Genomic DNA, 12909 nt, shown 5'->3' with positions numbered 1-12909 from the left:
TTCGCTTTTTTTTTTTTTGCTTCGGAGGAGGGGAGAGGACTGGGGCTGCCCCGGAGACCAGCACCCATGGACGCGGCTAGGGCAGGAGAGCAGGGGCTGGGGGAAAGTTTGCCGCCTACCCTTACCCCTGCCTCTAACGCAGGGGTAAGGGTAGGCGGTAAGTTAGCAGGTTAAATGCGCGGCAAAACGGCAGGGTAAAATAGCGATAGTCGGGGCGCGCGTTACTGGATGGTAGGGAATAGCTAATTCGATCGTTTACATGCAATATACATGCCGCGTGCGGAAGGGGTTGCCCGGGGATTTTAGGACGCGGTAGGAGTAGGTTAAAGGGGATTGGGGATCGCAGGAAGGGCTAACACGGCCGGAAAGTGAGTAGAACGCGAGTTAGGAGCGGGGTAAATGCGGCCACACTTTACTGGATAGACCTGATAGTCAGATCGATACAGTAAAGTGCGGCCACGGTTACCCTGCTCCTAACTCGCCTTCTACTCACTTTCCGGCTGCGTTAGCCCTTCCCGCGATACACTATCCCCTTTAACTCATCCCTACCGCCTCTTAAAATCCCCGGGTGACCTTCCGCCCGCGGCATGTATATTAAATGTAAACGAGCGAATTAGCTATTCCTTCCCATACAGTAACGCGCGCCTCGACTATCGCTTTTTTACCCTGCCGTTTTGCCACGCGTTTACCCTGCTAACTTACCGCCTACCCTTACCCCAGCGTTAGAGGCAGGGGTAAGGGTAGACGGCAAACTTTCCCCCAGCCCCCGCTCACCTGCCCTGGCCGCGTCCGGTCTCCGGTGCAGCCCCAGTCCTGTCCCTTCCTCCCGAAGCAAAAAAAAAAAAAAGCCCCGAAAAAAAAGTAGCAAGAGAGCGAGGGGAGAGACGGGTCTTTCAGTGCCAGTCCCTTGTTCTCTCCTCCCGAAGCAGGGCACGAAAAGCAGCCTTGCTCCGGGAGGAGGGGGGGGGGCAGTTTAAAGCGACGAAGCGACTTACTTTTGCAGCCCCCCCCTCCGGACATCGGCGACTATCGCGGCTCCAGCCTCCAGCTGTCAGACAGACGCATCGCACGTGGGAAAGCGGCCCCTATGCGTGCAATTGGCTGCTCAAGACGTGACGTCACGACGTTTGGCATCACGGCATGTGACGTTACGTCTTGAGCAGCCAATTGCACGCATAGGGGCCGCTTTCCCACGTGCGATGCGTCTGTCTGACAGCTGGAGGCTGGAGCCGCGATTGTCGCCGATGTCCGGAGGGGGGGGGGGGGCTGCAAAAGTAAGTCACTTTGTCGCTTTAAACTGCTTCCCCCTCCTCCCGGAGCAAGGCTGCTTTTCGCGCCCTGCTTCGGGAGGAGAGGAGAGGAGGCCCGAGCCTAGGATTGCCCGTCTCTCCCCTCGCTCTCTTGCTACTTTTTCGGTTGGTTTTTTTTTTGCTTCGGGAGGAGGGGATAGGACTGGGGCTGCACCGGAGACCGGACGCGGCCAGGGCAGGTGAGCGGGGGCTGGGGGAAAGTTTGCCGAGCATCGGAGAACATAACTGTCCACTTCCTGGTACCTGTCATTTCAAATGTCATTTGAAATGACAGATTCCAGCGTGGCCGTGAAGCGTTAGGCCCGCGCACCCAGGATACTGTATAGGCGCTCTATACAGTAAAATGGGTTGCGCGGGCCTAACCTTCGCCTAACGCTTCGCAGACGCGGCATGCATTTGCATGCAATTTGAAGAGAGTATCGAGCGGTAGGTGAAGAGAACTGTGCGTGCGGGGAACGAGGGTGCGCCTGGCACTGCCGCACTCTTTCTAACGCGGCATAACTGTATCGACCTGAGTATTAGGTGATGGATAATGGAAATGCCAAGTCTTTGACCAGAGATCAAAGAAATGAAAGTGTTGTTCCAATTTCTTTGGAAAATTACCTTTCTTTTTTTCCTGTCACCTGAAACAATCCCTTCAATGCTGAGACATTGAGGGAGCCTTCCCCCACCATGCCCAGTTCACCCATTTCTTGTGAAATTTTATTATTTCTTTACGCAAAAGACGATTTTCATCTATCACTTTACTCAAAGCAGTAGCGGAGCTCATGTTTATTACAAGTACCTCAGATCTTTACAAGTTATGGTTCCAAACCTGGTGTTAAGGCAGAAAGAATTGCCTAGCATAAAGACCGTCCTGGTGATGGAACTACGAAATAATTTGCTACCGTTATAAGAAGGTAGTCTTTGAAAAACATTGCAGGAAAGCCGTAAAGAGAGATCTGAGATCTAAAGACAAGATAAAATATCAAAGCAAAGTAAATATAAAACAGATGTACTCACGATCATTGAAATAAGTTCTCTCTCACGTCGTCTGCTTTTTTTTGTTTGTTTTTAATGTTTCCCTCTCGCCGCAGAAGTAGCTCACTTGGTACGACGGGCCCCTTTGTGGCACAAGTAACTCTTATTCTTCAGACCGTAACTTTAAAATGAGCATGTGCGTGCCCATATACATGCTTCTTCGAGGACAAGCAGGATGGTAGTCCTTACCCATGGATGACATCAGTTTTGTTAGGAACTGGGGAACCTGTTGGGGAAGGGGGAGTCTCTTCCGAAGGGATAGGCTCCACCTTAACCAGGGTGGAACCAGACTGCTGGCGCTAACCTTTAAAAAGGAGATAGAGCAGCTTTTAAACTAGAACAAAGGGGAAAGCCAACAGTCACTCAGCAGTACATGGTTCAGAGAGAGGTATCTTCAAAGGATACTATGATGCATTAGAATTAGGGCATCCCGACAGTGAGGTTCCAATAATAAGAAAAGTAGTCTAAGTGCCTGTAACTAAAAACTCACCTGAGCTAAAAAATTCTAACTTACCCCTATCAATTAAAAAGCAGAATGAAAATACAAACTAAAAACAAACTTTGAAATGTTTGTATGCTAATGCCAGAAGTCTAAGAAGTAAGATGGGAGAATTAGAATGTATAGCAGTGAATGATGACATAGACTTAATTGGCATCTCAGAGACATGGTTTAATGGAGGACAACCAATGGGACAGTGCTATACTGGGGTACAAATTATATCGCAATGACAGAGAGGAGCACCCGGGAGGCAGTGTGGTGCTTTATGTCCGGGATGGCATAGAGTCCAACAGGATAAACATCCTGCATGAGACTAAATGCACAATTGAATCTTTATGGGTAGAAATCCCTTGTGTGTCGGGGAAGACTATAGTGATAGGAGTATACTACCGTCCACCTGGTCAAGATGGTGAGACTGACGGTGAAATGCTAAGAGAAATTAGGGAAGCTAACCAAACTGGTAGTGCGGTAATGGGAGACTTCAATTACCGCAATATTGACTGGGTAAATGTATCATCGGGACACGCTAGAGATGGAATAAATGGTAGCTTTATCGAGCAATTGGTTCAGGAACCAACGAGATAGGGAGCAATTTTAGATCTAATTCTCAGTGGAGAACAGGATTAGGTGAGAGAGGTAACAGTGGTGGGGCCGCTTGGCGATAGTGATCATAATATGATCAAATTTGATTTAATGACTGGAAGGGGGACAGTAAGCAAATCCATGCCTCTCGTGCTAAATTTTCAAAAGGGAAACTTTGATAAAATGAGAAAAATAGAAAAAAACTGAAAGGAGCAGCTGCAAAAGTAAAAAGTGTGCAAGAGGCGTGGTCATTGTTAAAAAATACCATCCTAGAAGCACAATCTAGATGTATTCCACACATTAAGAAAGGTGGAAAGAAGGCAAAACGATTACCGGCATGGTTAAAAGGGGAGTTGAAAGAAGCTATTTTAACCAAAAGATCTTCATTCAAAAATTGGAAGAAGGATCCAACAGAAGAAAATAGGATAATGCATAAACGTTGGCAAGTTAAATGTAAGACATTGATAAGACAGGCTAAGAGAGAATTTGAAAAGAAGTTGGCCGCAGAGGCAAAAACTCACAGTAAAAACTTTTTAAAATATATCCAAAGCAGAAAGCCTGTGAGGGAGTCAGTTGGACCGTTAGATGATCGAGTTGCTAAAGGGGCACTTAGAGAAGATAAGGCCATTGCGGAAAGATTAAATGATTTCTTTTCTTCGTGTTTACTGAAGAGGATGTTGGGGAGGTACCCGTACTGAAGAAGGTTTTCATGGGTAATGATTCAGATGGACTGAAGCAAATCACGGTGAACCTAGAAGATGTGGTAGACCTGACTGACAAACTGAAGAGTAGTAAATCACCTGGACCGGATGGTATACACCCCAGAGTTCTGAAGGAACTAAAAAATGAAATTTCAGACCTATGTTGCGGTCCCCACCGCTTCCCTCCTGCTAAGGCCCAGGCCCGCCTACCTCTGCTTCAGGGATCACCGCGTTCTGCCCGCTCCGGGCCCCGGGGGCTTCTCTCACTCCACGTGGCGGCTGCCATTACGTGCCTGCTTCTCGTCAGCCTCGTGCGCGCGAGGACGTCCTTCTTGAATGCTCAACCCCCGGAAGCCTGGCCCCGCCTGCGCTGCTGACGTCATGCCCAAGTCCCGATATAACCGGCGCTCAAACTCTCTCTCATCGCCTTGCAACGAGGTTCACAATGCCATAGTTGTTCTTAGTTGCGTTCCTGGTGATCTTCACGTTGTCTGCTTCCGATCCCGGCTTGCTTCTGACTCCGCTTCTGCCTGCTGCCTGCCTCTGACTCCGGTTTGCCTCTGACTCCGCTTCTGCCTGCTGCCTGTATCTGACTCCGGGTTGCCCCTGACTCCGCTTCAGCCTGCTACCTGCCTCCGACTCCGGTTTGCTTCCGACTTCCGCTTCAGCCTGCAGCCAGCCACTGACCCCGGCCTGCTTCCGACTCTGCTTCAGCCTACAGCCTGCTTCAGAATCCGGTTTGCTACAGACTCCGCTTCAGCCTACAGCTTGCTTCAGACTCCGGTTTGCTACTGACTCCGCTTCAGCCTACAGCCTGCTTCAGACTCCGGTTTGCTACAGACTCCGCTTCAGCCTACAGCCTACTTCAGACTCCTGTTTGCCACAGACTCCGCAGCCGCCCGCTGCCCTGCCTTCAGCCGGCCCTCGGCCCTGTGCAGCCGGTCCCCTGCCTTCCGGGTACCTTGGACTTCCTGCCCTATCTCAGCTTCTGGACTTTCTGTCTCACTTCTAAGTCCCAAGGTCCCGAGACCCTACAGGCTTCTCCCGGGGGGGTCCCTGGTTCCTGGGTGAACTCCTCTGACCTGTGGCTCCACCTCCCGGCCTACCCTGCCTCCCTAGGTAGGTCGGCCCAAGGGTCCACTATCTCTCCAGCAGTGTCCAACTGCAACAGTTTGCAAGGCCATGGACTCGGCGGAGGCCCCAGGCCTGCATGCCATCCCGGGCATGGCACAATGCCTCCAGCAGCAACAACACTGTATCGACACAGTTTGCAAGGCCATGGACTCGGCGGAGGCCCCAGGCCTGCATGCCATCCCGGGCATGGCACAATGCCTCCAGCAGCAACAACACTGTATCGACACAGAGAGCTGGTTGAAGACTTCCATAAGATAGGTAAGAAGAGAAGTGGTGATCGTGGGTGACTTTAATATGCCAGATGTAGACTGGAAAATCCCATCTGCAGAAACTAAAAATAGTAGAGCGATAGTGGATGCCATGCAAGTATCTTTGTTCAAACAAATGGTGTTGGAACCCACGAGAGAAGGAGCTATACTCGACTTAGTGCTCACTAATGCAGATAATGTCTCAGATGTCCAGGTGGGAGCCCACCTCAGCAGCAGTGACCATCAAACGGTATGGTTTAATATCAATAAAAGAATAGGGAAAAGAACCACAAAGACCCGAGTTTTACAGTTCAAAAACACAGACTATGAGGAAATGGGTAAGTACCTGGAGGAAGAACTAAAAGGATGGGAGAACGAGAGAGATGTGGATCAGCAGTGGACCAATCTAAAAGGAGCAATCACCAAGGCAACTGCTCTATATGTTAGAAATGTAAAGAAAAGCAAAAGGAAACTGAAACCTATCTGGTTCTCAAAGGAGGTGGCTGACAAAATTAAAGCTAAAAGAACAGCATTCAAGATATATAAAAGATCCCAAAGGGAGGAGCACAAAGAAGCATATTTGAATCAACTGAGGGAGACAAAGAAATTAATCAAGTTGGCAAAAAGTCAAGCGGAAGAGAGGATTGCCAAGGAGATAAAAAATGGTGACAAAACATTTTTCAGATACATCAGCGAAAAGAGAAAGGTCCAAAGTGGTATAACAAAATTGAAAGGTGGTAATGATCAATGTGTGGAGAGTGACGAAGAAATGGCAGAAATATTAAACGAATACTTCAGCTCTGTGTTCACTAAAGAAGACCCTGGAGAAGGACCATCTCTACACAACAAGAAACTGGAGGGAAGTGGAATAGATGAAAATCCTTTCACAGTAGAAAATGTGTGGGAAGAGCTAAAGAACCTGAAAGTGGACAAAGCCATGGGGCCTGATGGTATTCATCCAAGGATATTGAGGGAGCTCAGAGATGTTCTGGCGGCTCCACTGTGTGACCTGTTCAATAGATCCCTAGAAACGGGAGTGGTGCCGAGTGATTGGAGAAGAGCGGTGGTGGTCCCGCTTCACAAGAGTGGCAACAGGGAGGAGGCTGGAAACTACAGACCAGTCAGCCTCACTTCGGTGGTGGGAAAAGTAATGGAGTCACTGCTGAAAGAGAGAATAGTGAACAATCTACAGTCCGGAGAATCGATGGACCAGAGGCAACATGGATTCACCAGGGGAAGATCCTGTCAGACAAATCTGATTGACTTTTTTGACTGGGTAACCAAGGAATTGGATCAAGGAAGAGCACTCGATATCATATACTTGGATTTCAGCAAAGCTTTTGATACGGTTTCGCACAGGAGACTGGTGAATAAAACGAGAAGCTTGGGAGTGAGTGCCGATGTGGTGACCTGGATTGCAAATTGGTTGACGGACAGAAGACAATGTGTGATGGTAAATGGAACCTTCTCTGAGGAGAGAGCGGTTATAAGTGGTGTACCGCAAGGATCGGTGTTGGGACCGGTCCTGTTCAATATCTTTGTGAGCGACATTGCGGACGGGATTGAAGGTAAGGTTTGTCTTTTTGCGGATGACACTAAGATCTGCAACAGAGTGGAAACGTCGGAAGGAGTGGAGAGAATGAGACGGGATCTAAGGAAACTGGAAGAGTGGTCGAAGACATGGCAGCTGAGATTCAATGCAAAGAAATGCAAAGTCATGCATATGGGGAGTGGAAATCCGAATGAAATGTATTCGATGGGGGGGGGGAAGGCTGATGTGCACGGAGCAGGAGAGGGACCTTGGGGTGATAATATCTAATGATATGAAGTCTGCGAAACAATGCGACAAGGCGATAGCAAAAGCCAGAAGAATGCTGGGCTGCATAGAGAGAGGAATATCGAGTAAGAAAAGGGAAGTGATTATTCCCCTGTACAGGTCCTTGGTGAGGCCTCACCTGGAGTACTGTGTTCAGTTCTGGAGACCGTATCTTCAAAAAGACAAAGACAAGATGGAAGCGGTACAGAGAAGGGCGACCAGGAAGGTGGAGGATCTTCATCGGATGACGTACGAGGAGAGATTGAAGAATCTAAATATGTACACCCTGGAGGAGAGGAGGAGCAGAGGTGATATGATACAGACTTTCAGATACTTGAAAGGTTTTAATGATCCAAAGACAACGACAAACCTTTTCCGTAGGAAGAAAATCAGCAGAACCAGGGGTCACGATTTGAAGCTCCAGGGAGGAAGATTCAGAACCAATGTCAGGAAGTATTTCTTCACGGAGAGGGTGGTGGATGCCTGGAATGCCCTTCCGGAGGAAGTGGTGAAGACCAGAACTGTGAGGGACTTCAAAGGGGCGTGGGATAAACACTGTGGATCCATAAAGTCAAGAGACCGCCAATGTAGAGTGGGTGGATCACCAGAACGATGGCTACTGCCCGGAGACAATACCCTTATTAAATAAACATACAGATGCTTACTGTGACTCCAACATCGCTCTAAGCTTCAACGGCAAGAGGAAATGTGGAAAAAAGGATTTGCTATCACAAAGAGGGGAGTAGCTGGCTTGTTACGGCGGTTACTACCCCAAACCAAATAAGCCTAATACTTCACTTTCCAAGCATATACAGCATAGTTCTCTGCTTCAACGGCAGGGGAGAAGAAAAGAGGGTTCGCACTCACAAAGCGGGGAGTAGCTGGCTTATTACGGCGGTTACTACCCCAAACCAAATGTGCCTGATACTTCGCTTTCGATGCATATCCAGCATGGCTCTCTGCTTCATGGCATGGGAGAGGCTGATACATCAAGCATTTCCAGCATAGCTCTCTGCTTCAACAGCAGGGGAATAAGAAAAGCTGAGGCTTCACGCATATCCAGAATAGCTTCAACTGCAGGGGAGAAGAAAAAAAAAAAAAAAAAAAGGATTCGCACTCACAAAGCAGGGAGTAGCTGGCTTGTTACGGTGGTTACTACCCTAAACCAAAAGGGCCTGATACTTCACTTTCAATGCATAACCAGCATGGCTCTCCGCTTCAACGGCAGGAGAGAAGAAAAACAACCAATAGGGGCTGTATGACATAGTCTGGGTAAAGGGAATAAACATGGGTGTAGCTTGCTTATTGCAGCAGTTACTACCCCTGCTACCCCTAACTAATCAAGCTAGGTATTTCACTTGGATGCAGCTCCATCACTGCTCTCTACATTAATGGTGGGGGTGGAAGGGAAATAGAACCAAGAGTAAAGAGAAAATGATAAGTATGAGAGAAAAAAATGTGTGAAGCTTGCTGGGCAGACTAGATGGGCCATTTGGTCTTCTTCTGCCGTCATTTCTATGTTTCTATGTTTCTATGACACGCTTGCTGCTACCGTGGAACAGCTGGTATCCCGCCTGGAGGCTTCTCCTCCGGAACCGCCTCCAGCCCCTCCTCCGGCTCCAGCACCCAGCTCAGCCTCAGTGACTCAGCTGCCCACGCCGACCCGGTACGCCGGGGATATCAAGACATGCCGTGGTTTCTTGAATCAGTGCTACGTGCGTTTCGCTCTTCTGCTGGTGCAGTTCCCCTCAGACGCAGTCAAAGTAGCCTATATATTCTCGCTACTGGATGGTAAGGCTCTTGACTGGGCTTCGCCAATGTGGGAGCATCAGGACCCCTTGTTACAGAATCTGCAGGAATTTGTTCTCAACTTTCGCACACTAGCCATGGAAGTTGGCTGGTGGGATGATTGCCTTAGGGGAATCTTCCTGGAGGGGCTTGCCAGCCGCATCAAAGATGAGTTAGCAGGCCGGGACCTCCCGGAGGACTTAAATGACTTAATTGACATCGCTGGCAGGGTGGATCGCCGTCTTCAGCAGCGGGATAAGGAGACCCGCTCATATCGTAAGACGACATCGCAGTCGTCCACTGCCACCAGAGCCCCGGCCCCTAAGGTCCTTCCAGCCTCTACCAACAATGGAGAACCCATGCAATTGGGTAGATCTCCACTAACACCCGAAGAAAGGAGGAGGCGCCGCTCACAGGGCCTCTGTCTCTACTGCGGAGGCAAGGGGCACTTCCTCGCCAATTGCCCGGAACGTCCGGGAAACGACCGTGCCTAGGTTATACCGAGGAGCTACACCTAGGCTCTACAGGATCAGCTCCTCTATGTACCTTGCCAGTGACTCTCAAATACCCAGGTGGGGAACTCCAGATCCGGGCTTTCGTCGACTCTAGTGCTGAGGGGAATTTCATTGTGGCCGATCTGGTAAAACAGCTGTCTCTCCCCACACAGCGGATGGTTCCTCCGCTATGGATCTTCTCTATCCGGGGCACGCTGCTCCCGGGTAACATCACCTGCTCCACAGCCCCGTTGACGCTCCAGACAGGACTGCTCCATTCGGAAGAAATCTCCCTGCTAGTCTTGGAGCGAGCTGTGCACCCCCTGGTTCTTGGACTACCGTGGCTGCGACAGCATTCACCCATCTTTCATTGGGATAATTTCCAGCTAACCCAATGGAGTCCCTTTTGCTTTGAACGTTGTTTACGCCTTCCACGCCCAAAGAGAACCTTGCGCCTCTGCTCCTCCCTCCTGCTGCCCGAGCCATATCGAGACTTCACCGACGTCTTCTCCAAAGAAATGGCTGAGATACTACCTCAACACCCGCCGTTTGATTGACCGATTGACCTGCTGCCGGGCACCACGCCTCCCCGTGGCCGGGTGTATCCTTTGTCCTTGCCAGAGACTGCTGCCATGTCCCAGTATGTGACTGAGAACCTTGCCAAAGGTTTCATCCGTCCTTCTTGTTTGCCTGCCAGAGCCGTCTTCTTCTTTGTGGCCAAGAAGGACGGCTCCCTCCATCCATCCATGTATAGACTATCGTGGCTTGAATGCCATCACGAAGCGAGACCGCTATCCGCTTCCCCTGATTCCTGAGCTTTTGGATCGCCTCCAGGGAGCACGCATCTTCACCAAACTCGACCTCTGAGGGGCCTATAACCTTGTCCGTATTTGCCCCGGGGATGAGTGGAAGACGGCCTTTAATACCAGGGATGGGCATTACGAGTACCTAGTAATGCCCTTTGGACTCTGCAACGCCCCCGCCGTCTTCCAGAATCTCATGAACGAGGTCCTACGCGACATGCTCCACTCTCATGTGATTGTCTGTCTTGATGACGTACTCATCTTCTCCAAAGATCTGGATACTCACCGTCTCCACGTCACTCAAGTTCTGCAGGCCCTCCGAGACAACCACCTCTACGCCAAGCTGGAAAAATGTGTCTTCGAAGCTGAGGCCCTGCCCTTCCTGGGGTACATCATCTCCTCCACAGGCTTCCGGATGGACCCCGAAAAGGTGTCTGCCATAACTAGATGGCCTCAACCCAAGGGACTCAAGGCCCTTCAGAGATTCTTGGGCTTCGCTAACTTTTATAGACACTTTATTCCCCGGTACTCGCATCGAGTTGCTCCCCTTACCGCCATGACTCGCAAGGGAGCCGACGCCAAGAACTGGCCGGACGCTGCGGTCGCAGCCTTCACCGACCTAAAAGAGGCATTTCTCATGGACACCTGTCTCCGCCATCCCGATCCAGCCAGACCTTTCATCGTTGAGGTCGACGCCTCCAGCATAGCCGTCGGGGCGGTCCTCATTCAACACTCTGAGTCCGGACAACTTTTGCCATGTTCCTACTTCTCCAGGAAGTTCTCCCCGCCGAGACAAATTATTCCATCGGTGACAAGGAGCTGTTGGCGATCAAACTTGCGTTTGAGGAATGGAGACAGTGGCTCGAGGGGGCCAGGCACATGACCACCGTATATACGGATCACAAGAACTTAGAGTTTTTGTCCCAGGCTCAACGATTGAACCCCCGCCAAGCCCGCTGGGCTCTGTTCTTTAGCCGCTTTGATTTTGTCTTACAGTACCGGCCGGTAGCTAAGAATCTCCGAGCTGATACTCTCTCACGGACTTCCCTGTTCGAAGAGGACCAAGAACCTCCACAGTACATTCTGGACCCTAGTAAAGTTCACTTGTCCGCCCTGACGGTCCTCTCCCAAGATAGGACCGCGGTTCCCCGACGAGACCGTTTGAAGACACTACGCTGGGCTCATGACTCCCTCACTGGAGGACACGCAGGACGCGAGAGGACCTTGGAACTCCTTAACCGCTTTTACTGGTGGCTCAACATGCGACAGGATGTTCGCATCTATGTGAGTTCCTGCCCCACCTGCGCTCGTCAAAAGCCCAGTCCAGGACCCCCGTGCAGTCTCCTACAGCCTCTGCCAGTTCCCACAGAGCCCTGGACCCATCTCGCTACAGATTTTATGGTGGACTTACCTCCATCTCGGGCCAAACGGTTATCTGGGTTACCGTCGACCGCTTCTCGAAGATGGTGCACCTTGTTCCATTGACTAAGTTACCCTCTGCACCCGAACTAGCTCTCCTCTTCGCCCAGCATATTTTTAGGTTACACGGCCTCCCACAAGACATAGTGTCTGACCGCGGGCCCCAGTTTGTCGCACGCTACTGGAGGGCCCTCTGTAAATGTTTCAAGGTGAAGCTCAGCTTTTCCACGGCTTTCCACCCACAGAGTAATGGACAGTCCGAAAGAATGAACCGGTCCCTGAAGACCTACCTTCGAGCCTTCACCAATGAAAAACAGGACAGCTGGTCAGAACTACTGCCCTGGGCCGAGTTCACCTATAATAATCAGGCTCATGCTGCCACTGGACTCTCACCATTCCAGCTAGTCTACGGGAAACAGCTGAGACCTCCGCTTCCCATTGCCACTCCCAGCGCCTCTCCAGCCGCCCAGTTAACGGCTCGTCAGCTACAGACCTTGTGGCAAAAAACCCAGAGCAAATTGACCCGTTCAGCGTCTTCAGCCAAACAGGCGGCTGATCGCCACCGTCGACCGGCTCCTACCTATCAGCCAGGAGACCGAGTTTGGCTGAGCAATAAAAACATCCGCCTCCGCCTCCCCTCACGAAGATTTGCGCCCAGGATCTGTGGGCCATTCCGGATCGCCGAGAGAGTGGGCTCTGTTTCTTATCGATTGAGGTTGCCATCCTCACTTCGAGTCCACAATGTTTTCCACGTGTCCCTGCTAAAGCCGGTAGTCCTCTCCCGCTTTCACCGAAAACCTCCGGATCCTTCACCCACTTCCATTGATGATGATACCACTTACCAGGTACGCGAGGTCCTGGATGTTCGCTTCTTCAACCGGAGGTGGGAGTATCTACTCGCATGGGAGGGTTGCGGCGATGAGGACAACACCTGGGAACCCAGCCGCAACATCCTGGATAAATCCTTGTTGCAACAGTTCCACCATGACCACCCGGAGAAACACGGTCCTCTCAAGAGGGGCCGTAAAGGGGGGGGTACTGTTGCGGTCCCCACGATCTTCACGTTGTCTGCTTCCGACCTCGGCTTGCTTCTGA

The 12909-nt window shown here is 50.7% G+C and overlaps 1 protein-coding gene across 9 annotated transcripts in view; it reads left to right on the top strand.

Moving 5' to 3' along the window:
• Nucleotides 1-12909, top strand: part of IDUA (iduronidase alpha-L-) — a 914728-nt gene that overhangs the window by 104599 nt on the left and 797220 nt on the right. The gene's annotated exons all lie outside the window — the stretch shown is intronic.

Source organism: Rhinatrema bivittatum, chromosome 1 (assembly GCF_901001135.1).
Source record: "Rhinatrema bivittatum chromosome 1, aRhiBiv1.1, whole genome shotgun sequence".
Classification (NCBI taxonomy): domain Eukaryota; kingdom Metazoa; phylum Chordata; class Amphibia; order Gymnophiona; family Rhinatrematidae; genus Rhinatrema; species Rhinatrema bivittatum.
Note: the sequence above shows the minus strand (reverse complement) of the source record. Positions and strands in the feature narration are given on the sequence as shown.